Source organism: Misgurnus anguillicaudatus, chromosome 23, assembly GCF_027580225.2.
Source record: "Misgurnus anguillicaudatus chromosome 23, ASM2758022v2, whole genome shotgun sequence".
In the NCBI taxonomy this organism is placed as follows: domain Eukaryota; kingdom Metazoa; phylum Chordata; class Actinopteri; order Cypriniformes; family Cobitidae; genus Misgurnus; species Misgurnus anguillicaudatus.
The window spans coordinates 37,990,312-38,001,562 of record NC_073359.2 but is presented as its reverse complement, the minus strand read 5'-3'; the positions used below and the strand labels follow the sequence as shown (position 1 = coordinate 38,001,562).

The following is an 11,251-nucleotide window of genomic DNA, read 5'->3' as shown; positions in this document are numbered from 1 at the left end:
TTTGTGCCTCTGTCTGATCTGTTCAGTAACTGAATGCTCCTCGGTACAAATGATGTAATGGCACGTTTCGTTTTTGTTGATGGCATTCGAAATCTACATCCAGATGGGAGTAAGAAGAACTCTAAGAAAAGTGGGTGGGATGGATCATCCAGTATCCTCAATGCCAGATTGAGGGTATACTGGTCTGTAAGATTGGAGATGGTTTTAACATCAGATCCAGTAATTTTTCTGCCCATTTTAGTCACCTTATCCAGCATATTCCTGTTCTATCAGTGCCATCTTATCACTGTGTAATATTTTAGGCCAGAGCTTCCCAAACTTAACACTGGTAAGCCCCCCCAAAAACATAGCAAAAGCTCCACGACCCCCCCCCCATTTGTAGTATAACATATATTTTTAATAAAGCTGATTGTCTCTTTGCACATTACCAACATTTAATAACCAGTTTTTAAGAATCTCATGTGAATCATGAGAACTATGGAAAGTATTTTATATTCTGTTGAAAGATGACGTAAAAATTCTTTACAAATAAATGAAGAGTTTCGTTGCAAAACGAGATAAATCCATTTTTTTACATTTTTGTGAAAATATGTTTATTATTATGTTATCATGTTATTATTTTGTTTTATGGTGCTACTTAGCTGTATTTTTTAAGTTATGAAGGTTTAAATCAAAACAAAACAACTGCAGTTGAATTGAAATTAATTGGAATGCACAACCAAAAAACAAGATTTCTGAACAATTAAAAAAATGGTGGTTATCTCGTCTTGCAACGAAACTCTTCATATATAAAACCATAACACTACATACTTTCTGCAAAGTATTTATCATTATAACACAAAGGGGTGGTTTCCCGGACAGGGATTAGACTAGTCCTAGACTAAAATAAATATAAGAGCTGCATGTCCAAACTGAAAACAACTTGCACTGACATATCTTAAAATACATCAGTGCCCTTTGTTTTTCCTTAAAATGCACGCCAGTAATGTTTTTAGTAAGGCATTTTTATTCAAACTAGTTATATTTCATAATTAAACTAAGGCCTTGTCCTGTCTTAAGGTAATCCCAGTCTGGGAAACCACCCAAAAGTGTGTAACAGAAGCTACATAGCTCACAAATAGTTCATAAATCTATTGCAATGAATTACATAACTATGTTAAAAAATATAAAAAAATATATATAAAAACGTTTAAGCAATGTATCTCACCTCAGTATAATAAAAAAATGAAATAAATATAAACAAATATACAATATATACATAAATACGCTTTAATATCACATGATTTTTTTATTTAGCCTAGTCAAGGTCCCCCGCAGTACTGCGACGGCCCACTGGGGGGCAGCGGCCCACAGTTTGGGAAGCACTGTTTAAGGCAAAGAATTTATCAATTTATTGTAGAATTGTCCATTTTGGGCATTTCTCAAAGTTAATCAATTAAATAAAATAACGAACAAAATGATAAGCATTTTATATATATAAGAGCAAATGAGTTCATATGGCCATTGATAGCATTATATTTATTTTATTTTCATTTATATCACTGTTTAAGGAAGATTTTCTTGTTTTATTATTTTTAATATTATGGTTTAATATTGTCTGCCCCGTATCCAAAGCTCAAATGTGATAATATTTTATATATATTTTTGAAATATTTTTGTTACACGACTAGTATTCAGGTATTAGGTAACATCACGTGATTAATTCAAACCAATGAGACGACAGCTTTGGACGAGAGTCTGTATAGCTAATGAGCTTGCTTCCGGTTCTCACTGGTTTTGCCTTCACTGAGCGAGCGCCACTTTCTCAGCTATCTCTTGAGGTAAGTCAAATTTCCTCATAAAAGTCTTAAAATTTCACAGGCAGACGGTGGATTTATTAATTTGATGATTTTAAATATGTCGATTGTTAATTTAGATGAGTGTAATATTACTTACGTTTAAACAATAAAGAAATATAACGGATTATCTTCTGCTATCATTGTTTTCTGAGGTAAATTATGCGTTGGAAAAAAACAAACGGATAGTTCAAATAATTGTAGCCTAAGAAATTGTGGCTAAAGCCCATTTTTATTGTTTATATGATTTTAGTTTGAAATATTGTTAAAGTGAACCGTTAAACGGACGGACCGACCGAACAATTTCAGTGAGGGAAAAGGTAACCGTTAACTTAAGGGGTTGTCAGATACTCAGGCGTCTGCCTGTTTTTGGTAACAAAAATCAACTTAACCGAGGTTATATGGATGGTAGGAACAACCACTTAAGTTGTGGACTAACATATGCAATTATATATAATAAATGCATGGTGTCGTCTATAGAAGAATAACAACGTTACGTTACTCGAAGCTACAGTGACATCTGCAGGCGAGGCTTTACTTAAATGCCTTGTTTGTTCATGAGTTTTTGACCTGTTTCATATTTTATCATAGTTTTTACGTTCATTTTGAAGTTATGGTAACTTAACTTATTTGTTTAAGATACGTTTGGTAGGCGCGAACATAGATATGTATATAAAGGCTAGATGGCTCGTCCGCGCTGCTGGCCAATTGAGTGCAACGCCCGCATTTTGGCGGCCATCTTACGACAGGGCGCTCGCTCACTCGTAGCATTGAGTTTTAATGATGCAGGTACTTTTAAATGACCATAACTTGCTTAATTTTTGGTAGGCGCGAACATAGATATGTATATAAAGGCTAGATGGCTCGTCCGCGCTGCTGGCCAATTGAGTGCAACGCCCGCATTTTGGCGGCCATCTTACGACAGGGCGCTCGCTCACTCGTAGCATTGAGTTTTAATGATGCAGGTACTTTTAAATGACCATAACTTGCTTAATTTTTTACCGATTTTCAAACGGTTTGGTTTGTTATAAACGTCAAAGATGTACCTATGACACTGCATACCTATACTAAAAATAAAAAATAAATTCATGAAACATGTTAAAGCATCCAGAATTATAGCCACGTTAATAACGTTTGTAAAAACCCAAACCGTTTGAAAATCGGTAGAAAATTGAGCAAGTTATGGTCATTTAAAAGTACCTGCACCATTAAACTCAATGCTACGAGTGAGCGAGCGCCCTGTCGTAAGATGGCCGCCAGGTGATGCCGTTAGAGACTCCGCCTTGAGCCATGAGCTTCCGCATTATTAACACTGTTATGCTGCGTTCCAGGGAACCGGTATTGTGTCGAACTCAGTTGCCCCTATGTTTCCCTTTAGTGTAGTGCTTTTATAGCTTTTTCATCAAGTTACATTTAGAAAGATTAAAGATTTGAATTGGTTATACTAAAAAGGCATAATATCATGTATTTTATAATACAATTTATTAAATATTTCATACATTTGACAGTTTTTTATTAGGGTATTTCTTTTAAAATATAGCCTGTCTTTTTCTTTTTTTTTCTTTACTGGTTGTTTTAAAAATGTAATGTTTGCATACATAAATAAATAAATATTATACATATAATATGATTCATACTGTAAAAATAATTGACTTACCATTAAGAACAATACAGATACATTACAGAAATGCACACATATACATCTCAGTAGCCATTAAAACTTTAAATATATAAATAATAAAACCTATAACGTGATAAAAACGCCATAAAAACACTACACTGAAGGGAAAAATAGGGGGAACAGACTTCGACACAACACCGGTAACCCGTAACTCAGGAGTTCAAAACCACGACTCACGACTCTGAACTGGGAGTACATCGATCTAGTACGAGTCCACGGGTGGGAAGTCACGGGTTTGACTGCCGTTCCAGTGCACTTTCACCGGTAGAAGGTTGTAAAAACACGAGTTACAGGCTGCCTGGAACGCATGGGGTCGTGAGTCGTGGTTTTGAAGTCGTAACTCACGGGTTTAAAAGCCTGCCTGGAACGCAGCATTAGCTTCACTGTTATTTTAATTGCGAGAGACGAAAAAATGTTTGAACAAAGAGCCTAGGTAGGGGGAAGTACACAAAATACATGCGTTTTTTTCTAGTGTAACGTTTATTAATATGTTGGAGGCAATTCCTCAAAATATACTTTATAAAATATACTATTGTAAACAGAATATGGTTGGTATATCAACCCTTATGATTTGATAATAATGTATGTTTTTTTTCTCTTTCCCTTGTACTTTTGTTACATCATTTTTTTGCTGTCTAGACATTTTTGTGGTAAGTCATTTATATAACAATCTCTGTTGCAACATAATACTTTTTTTCTGAACAGTTAACCTTGCACATGATATTTAAGTAGTAATGTTTAATTTTTCTTTCTTTTGCTCTTTTGAAAACTTTAACTGCTTTAGCTAAGTAAGTATTATTTTTGAATGTCAAATTCTTACTAAATGTACAAGCTGTGACATATTTTATTTAGATATTTAGTGACCATTTCTTTTTCTTCTGTTTGATTTTCTCTAGACCTCAGCCAAATTCCTGGTTTTGCTGGGCAACAGCACCTATTTCATACAATTTTTTATAGCGAACCCAAAGGCTCTTTTCAGAGCCATCCACATTGCGTCACTGGTAAGTCATTTTCAATTACTTTTGAATCAGTAATTGCCTAATGACATTATAACATTGTTTTTCTGTTAATGTAAGAGATACTGTTTACCAATGTTTATTGTTGTTTGTCAGTTTTGGCCATTTCAGCATGTTTGAAATAGGGGTGTAACGGTTCAAATTACTCACGTTTCGGTGCGTATCACGGCTTAGGGTCACAGTTTCAGTACACATTGGTCACAACAGGCTGCTTTACAAAAATAAAAATCTAAGCCGTTTTTAACCTCTGCCAAAATCAACATTTTCACTTAAGAGCACTTGTATTATTATACTATATACCAGCTTTACTGTGCAATTCAATATGAACATAAAATAGCTTAGAACACTGGGTTACTTTTTATATTCTATGCCGCTATCTTCAAGTTTTTTTTGCAAGAAGATAGGTTTGTTAAAATTCAAACACAGAAGGCAATTTGTGCTGTTTCTGTCTCACCTGCGATCGTGTGCTATCAACAAAACCCTGGTGATGACGCGTAAAGCGACTCGTCATATTAGATGTATTGCCTTAGGCATACAGCACTTGCAAATTTTACAGTTTTGTCCACATTTTCTTGAGCATCGCTGCTGCAGTAGACTTAAATGCAGCTGGGGATGACTCTGTTAGCGTCTTTTCTCCTTCGTTTGCCATGCTAAAAGGTCTGTGAAACACACAAACACGCTGAACTGAGGATGAACTGTGAGGTTGGCAACAAATTTGCATACTTCGAGTTGATTGGACAGGTACTCTCACCTTAACACATGCAGAGATTATTCAGAACCATACATTAGCTTTTTATGCATCGTTTTTTCACCAAACTATAATACAAATGCGTGGTCGAATTAAACAGGGTGCACGTGCGTCCCAAACTGTGGGCGGAAAACAGGACGATTCGATTCTTTACCGAGAACCGTTACACTCCTAGTTTGAAAGTAAAACTGACTTTATTGAAGATGTACTCCACCTTCAGAAATAAAAATGATAGATTTTTTTACTTAGCCCCATCTAAGTCATCTAAGGTGTTTATGCCTTTTTTTCATCAGCTGAACACAATCAGAGTTCTAATTATTAATATCCTGGCTCCTTTTTGCTTTGTAATAAGTTTGATCATGGACCAAACATTTACGATCTCAAAAAAGTCCATCCATCCATCATTAAAGTAATCCATATACAACCCAGTGGTTTAATAAATGTATTTAGAAGCAAAGTATAAGGTTTATAAGAAAAAGTTTAGTTCTGAGCACTTTTAGTGATTAGTTACATATACGTAATTTTATAAAACAAAATCAACTATAGATTTAAATATAGTGGTATGTAAAATCTTATTGGTTCTTGTGTTTCATCATGAGTTGTGACAAAACTGACAGTCGTTAGACACTAAATGTTTTATTGTTTGTTTATTTAAGGTATGTTTTGTAACTAAAAGGTCAAAATATGAATTGTTTTTTTATTAACCCACTGGATACATTAAATTTTGATTACTTTAATAATGGATGGATGCAGTTTTTGGAGCTTCTAAACATTTGGTCTCTGATCAGAGCCATTACAAAGCAAGGAACAGCCAGGGTATTATTTAATATAGGTCTGGTTGTATTCAACTGAACAAAGAAAGACAAACATCTTGGATGACAAGGGGGTGAGTTAAAAAAAAATTAATTCTGAAGGTGGCATTTTACAGTTTAGGTTCTATTGTGTTGCCTGATGCGATAATTTATTAAATTAACAATCTTTACATTAATACCACAGGAAAGGAAACATTTTGAACAGGAATATCATATAATTAATTGTTTATTCTGAAGCATATGTGACTAAGTAGATCATTTTGGGTACGACTAAATAAGATCAAGACTTAATTTTTACCAATTATTATAGGACAGCAGAAACACTGAAGTTTGAAAGACATTATACTGCACATTGTGGACCTTTGTATTTAGAAACTATTTAGACCCCCTACACAGTTCAATTTTGTTAGGTCTCAATCTGATACTACAATAACCCCCCCCCCCCCCTTATTATTAATCTGCACTCAGTACCCCATTATGAGAAACTGAAAACAGGATTTTGGAAATGTCTAAATGTATTTAAAAGAAGAAAAAAACTGAAATTATTCAGACACTTTACTTGGTAGTTAGTTGAAGCACTTTTTGCAGCAAGTACAGCCTCGAGTCTTTTTGGGAATGACGCAACAAGCTTTGCACATCTGGATTGAAGGAATTTCTGCCATTCTTCCTTTTAAATCCTTTCAAGCTCAGTGAGTTTGGATGTGAACTGTCGGCTGACAGCCATTTTCAGGTCTCTCCAGAGATGCTTGGTGAGGTTGAAGTCAGGGCTTTGGTTGGTCCACTTCTCGCATAGTTGTCCCTAAACCACTACTGTGTTGTCCTTGTTCTTTGCTTAGGGTCATTTTGATAAGGTTTTAGTGAGGATATCTCAGTGGACTCGAGTCAAGGTGTAGAAAATCTCGGCATTGATCAACACAAATAAATGGCACCTAAACAAAATTTCTAGTGTTATCGCAAAGGGGCTGAATACTTAAGTAAATGTGAAATTATTTTTTTCCTTTAAAACATTTTACAGAAATGTCTTAAATTCAGTTTTCACTTTGTCATTATGGGGTACTAGATGTTGATTAATGAGAATGATTTAAATTCTTTTTTTTTGAGTCAGAACATTTTAATTAGGCCTTGAAAAGCTGCATCTGACATGGGACTTTTGTTAACACACCCCCAGGTTCACAGACAAGGTTTAGTAAAACACATCTTAAGATATGCCAGTGCCATTGATTTGTCTTATGATACACACCAGTAATGTCTTCTTCAAAGGAGTGCTTTTTAAAGATGCTTAATAGGCTTGTCTGTGAAACCAGTCCACAGTGTTTAATATTGTGACAACTGCATTATCTTTGGAAAGTAATATAATTTTAAATTCTTGAGGTATATATAAATTATTAAAAGGATTAATGCAAACATAACAAATTTGCAAATAAAGTAAAGGGGTTTAAGTACTTTCTAAATACACTGTAAATGTGGTCATGCCTACTTTGAACTAATTTGTCGTTTTTGTTGATTTTGTTTTTCCTAGATTGGACATCTAATTCATCTTTGTAAGTAACAGTTACATATTTCACATTTAAAGCATTAGTTCATCTTATGTTTATCAGCTTACCCCCAGGCCGTCCAAGATGTAGGTGAATTTGTAATTTTAAATTCTTGAGGTATATATAAATTATTAAAAGGATTAATGCAAACATAACAAATTTGCAAATAAAGTAAAGGGGTTTAAGTACTTTCTAAATACACTGTAAATGTGGTCATGCCTACTTTGAACTAATTTGTCGTTTTTGTTGATTTTGTTTTTCCTAGATTGGACATCTAATTCATCTTTGTAAGTAACAGTTACATATTTCACATTTAAAGCATTAGTTCATCTTATGTTTATCAGCTTACCCCCAGGCCGTCCAAGATGTAGGTGAATTTGTAATTTTAAATTCTTGAGGTATATATAAATTATAAAAAGGATTAATGCAAACATAACAAATTTGCAAATAAAGTAAAGGGGTTTAAGTACTTTCTAAATACACTGTAAATGTGGTCATGCCTACTTTGAACTAATTTGTCGTTTTTTTTGATTTTGTTTTTCCTAGATTGGACATCTAATTCATCTTTGTAAGTAACAGTTACATATTTCACATTTAAAGCAATAATTCATCTTATGTTTATCAGCTTACCCCCAGGCCATCCAAGATGTAGGTGAATTTGTTTCTTCAGTAAAACACAAATATAGATTTTTAACTCCCAACTGTTTCAGTCTGTCAGATGTATAATGCATGTGGGTGGTAACAAAACTTAGAGGAATGTACAGACAAATCCAAATTAAACTCTGCGGCTCATGACGACAACTCAATGTCCTAAGATACGAAACGATCGGTTTGTGCAAGAAACCGAAAAGTATTTATATAATTTTTTTACCTTCAATACAGCACTATGCCTAAAGGAGTACGTGTGTACACATCTTCTTCTTGGTGTTTAAGGGTGGGTTGCAAACCAACTTCGTGAGAGCATACCGCCACCTACTGTATCGGTGCCCCGTATAGTGCTTATGCACCCTCATGCGGTGCACCCGATACAGTAGGTGGCGGTATGCACCTGTGGAGTTGGTTCGCAACCTGTTGGTTCAGTTTTATCTCTTAGGACATTGATGTGTCGTCACGAGCCGCAGAGTTATTTTTCTCTATCAAATTTTGATACCATCCACATGCATATTCACTGAGAGACTGAGGGGTTGGAGTTGGAAATCTGCGTTTGTGTTTTGCTGAAGAGACGGAGTCACCTACAATTCGGATGGCCTGATGGTAAGCTGATAAACATAAAAATTTAATTTTTAGACAAACTATTGCTTTAACAATGGGGGAGAGATGACTGGGATTTTATTAAAATAATTTTCCTAAGGCTGAATAATATTACTCAACATAAAATTTGTACAGATTAAAAAATTACTACATATCACATACCTGGCTGTCAGAATATTGCGCATTACATGCCCAAAACATAAGATCATACATCGTCCTGCTGTCTAGTCAATCTGAACACAACAAACCCATGTGTAGTCACATCCTTGTTTCTGCCAAAATGGCAAAGCCAATATGGTTTAAAGGTAGCATCTAGTAACTGCAATGCACAATTGATTTTCACTGCCTGGTTACTTTATGACCTCATGAAGGAACATACACTATTAAATTTAATCAGCAGTTTGCATGGAAAATGAAAAATATTATATGATTTTAAAAGAAGAAATCAGAGTCAGTTTGTGTCATACACTTAACACTGTACAGAGCATCAGCTTTTGACTGCCCCACCCTTAACAGAATGGACATACAGACTGGACCTATATTCTGTGTAACCAAGATAATTCAGCCTTTTCAAAAACTGATATTAGAGTGTAGTTTTAATATGATCTTAATACTTTGAGTTTAAACAAAAATTTTAACTTATTTTTGTCCTGCAATATGTTTTGTACAATTAAGTATGTACTGTTAATCATTCTGTAATATGCGTGCTATTTTGACTTTAGAATGTAACTAACTTGTTTTTTTTCTCTTTGTGTTGTGTTTGTTTGTCATGTCCTGTCCTGACCTTTATATACATTTTCTTTCAAACTTTTATCTTGCTAAAATCATTGCTTCTCTTCTATTCTGTACTTTTACTTCACAAACACCTGGCTGCGCATTTCAAAACGTTGCTGCTTTGCTTGCTTGCTTCCTCTTCAAACGCATCCAAACCGCATTTAAACACTGCAAAACATGCCATGCATACCCAAGCAGCTTGCCTCTTAAAAACTGCCAGGAAACCAAAAAAATCACCGATTCAACTAAAAAAACAAAGCCTACAATTTCTACCCAAAAAAAACGACCCAATTTTTTACCCCACCCAACCAATCTGTTGCCCTAACCCCCATACACCGACTTTCCCCAAAACAGAACGTCCCTTTAACTTTTTGCTTTGACAGAAAAAGTGAGAACAGAACTACCTACAGCTCCAGTGTGCCCTGCTGCCTTGAGTGTCTTCACAAAGCAACGTTGATTAGAGGACTGCGTTGGGAAATCAACACCATCAACACACACAATAATTTACTATAGTTTTAAAATTACATAATTTCCTATAGTCTTTTAGACTGCTTATAATAGATAATACACATTACAGTACTTTTAAAAGTCATTAATATATCAGTAAAAAAAAATTGTTTTTGAAGTTCATCTTTGAAACGTATTACATTTATATCTGAGTCTTTTCACATTTGCTTATACTCTACTAATTAATTGCATTAGTAATATTGCCTTTGGTTATCATTTCTGTACAATATTGGGGTTAACAGTTCAACAGTTCCATTGCTATAGTCTTGTGTGTTTGTATATCTAATTTCTTGACTGTTTTAACGGTGAAATTTTAGTACAGTACTTTAATATATCAGTAAAATATTCTAAGTTTGACTGTTGTTGTAACTGCTATTTGAATAGACTACATTTAAAGGTCATTAAAATATTTTGGTTTGCCAAGTTCCTCTTTGAATCTTACCACATTGTAACATTTACCTTTATTAATTGGTTGCATTTCTGATATTGCTTTTGGTTAACATTTTTGTACAATATTGGGGTTGACAGTGTTTGACAGTATAACAGTTCAATTGCTATAGTTTTGTGTGTTTGTATATTTAATTTGTTGACTTGTTACTAAAATTTCAGTCCTGTACTTTAAAAGCTAATTAATATATCAGTATTATATTTACAGTTTGACTCTTGTTGTAATTGTTATTTGAGTGCAGTACATTTAAAGGTAATTAAAATATCAGTAAAGTATTTTGGTTTGGCAAGTTCATATTTGAATCTTACCACGTTGTAACATTTGCCTTTACTAATTGGTTGCATTACTGGCATTGCCTTTAGTTAACATTTTATAATTCAGTGAAATACAAAGGCTTGACGGTATAACAGTTACATTGTGTGTATGTAAATACAGTAGGTTGACACTTGTTACTGTGGTATACTAGCATAACGTATAATAAGCATTAATATTCATTGAGTGGGTCTTTGTATTTGTTATTAAGGTTTTATCCGGAAAATTTGCACTTGTTTAACATACGAAAGGTACTTTGCTGTAAACAGATCTTTAGATTTCTAACACCTGTTCCATCGTCATGCCACGTAAAGGTAAACGAAGTGAAGCCC

At 34.2% G+C, this 11,251-nt stretch overlaps 1 long non-coding RNA gene across 4 annotated transcripts; it reads left to right on the top strand.

Annotated features, from left to right (window-relative positions):
• Nucleotides 1–394: 394 nt before the first annotated feature.
• Nucleotides 395–10,882, top strand: LOC129450823 (uncharacterized). Of its 4 annotated transcripts, none has more exons than XR_012365829.1 (5): nt 395–1,820; nt 4,156–4,304; nt 4,413–4,517; nt 8,174–8,195; nt 9,848–10,882. It is a non-coding gene; the product is annotated as an uncharacterized lncRNA (long non-coding RNA). The 4 variants fall into 4 exon arrangements; XR_012365831.1 differs by lacking the exon at nt 395–1,820 and adding an exon at nt 7,893–7,914 and having other exon boundaries at nt 2,724–4,304; XR_012365830.1 differs by lacking the exon at nt 395–1,820 and having other exon boundaries at nt 2,736–4,170.
• Nucleotides 10,883–11,251: the final 369 nt, after the last annotated feature.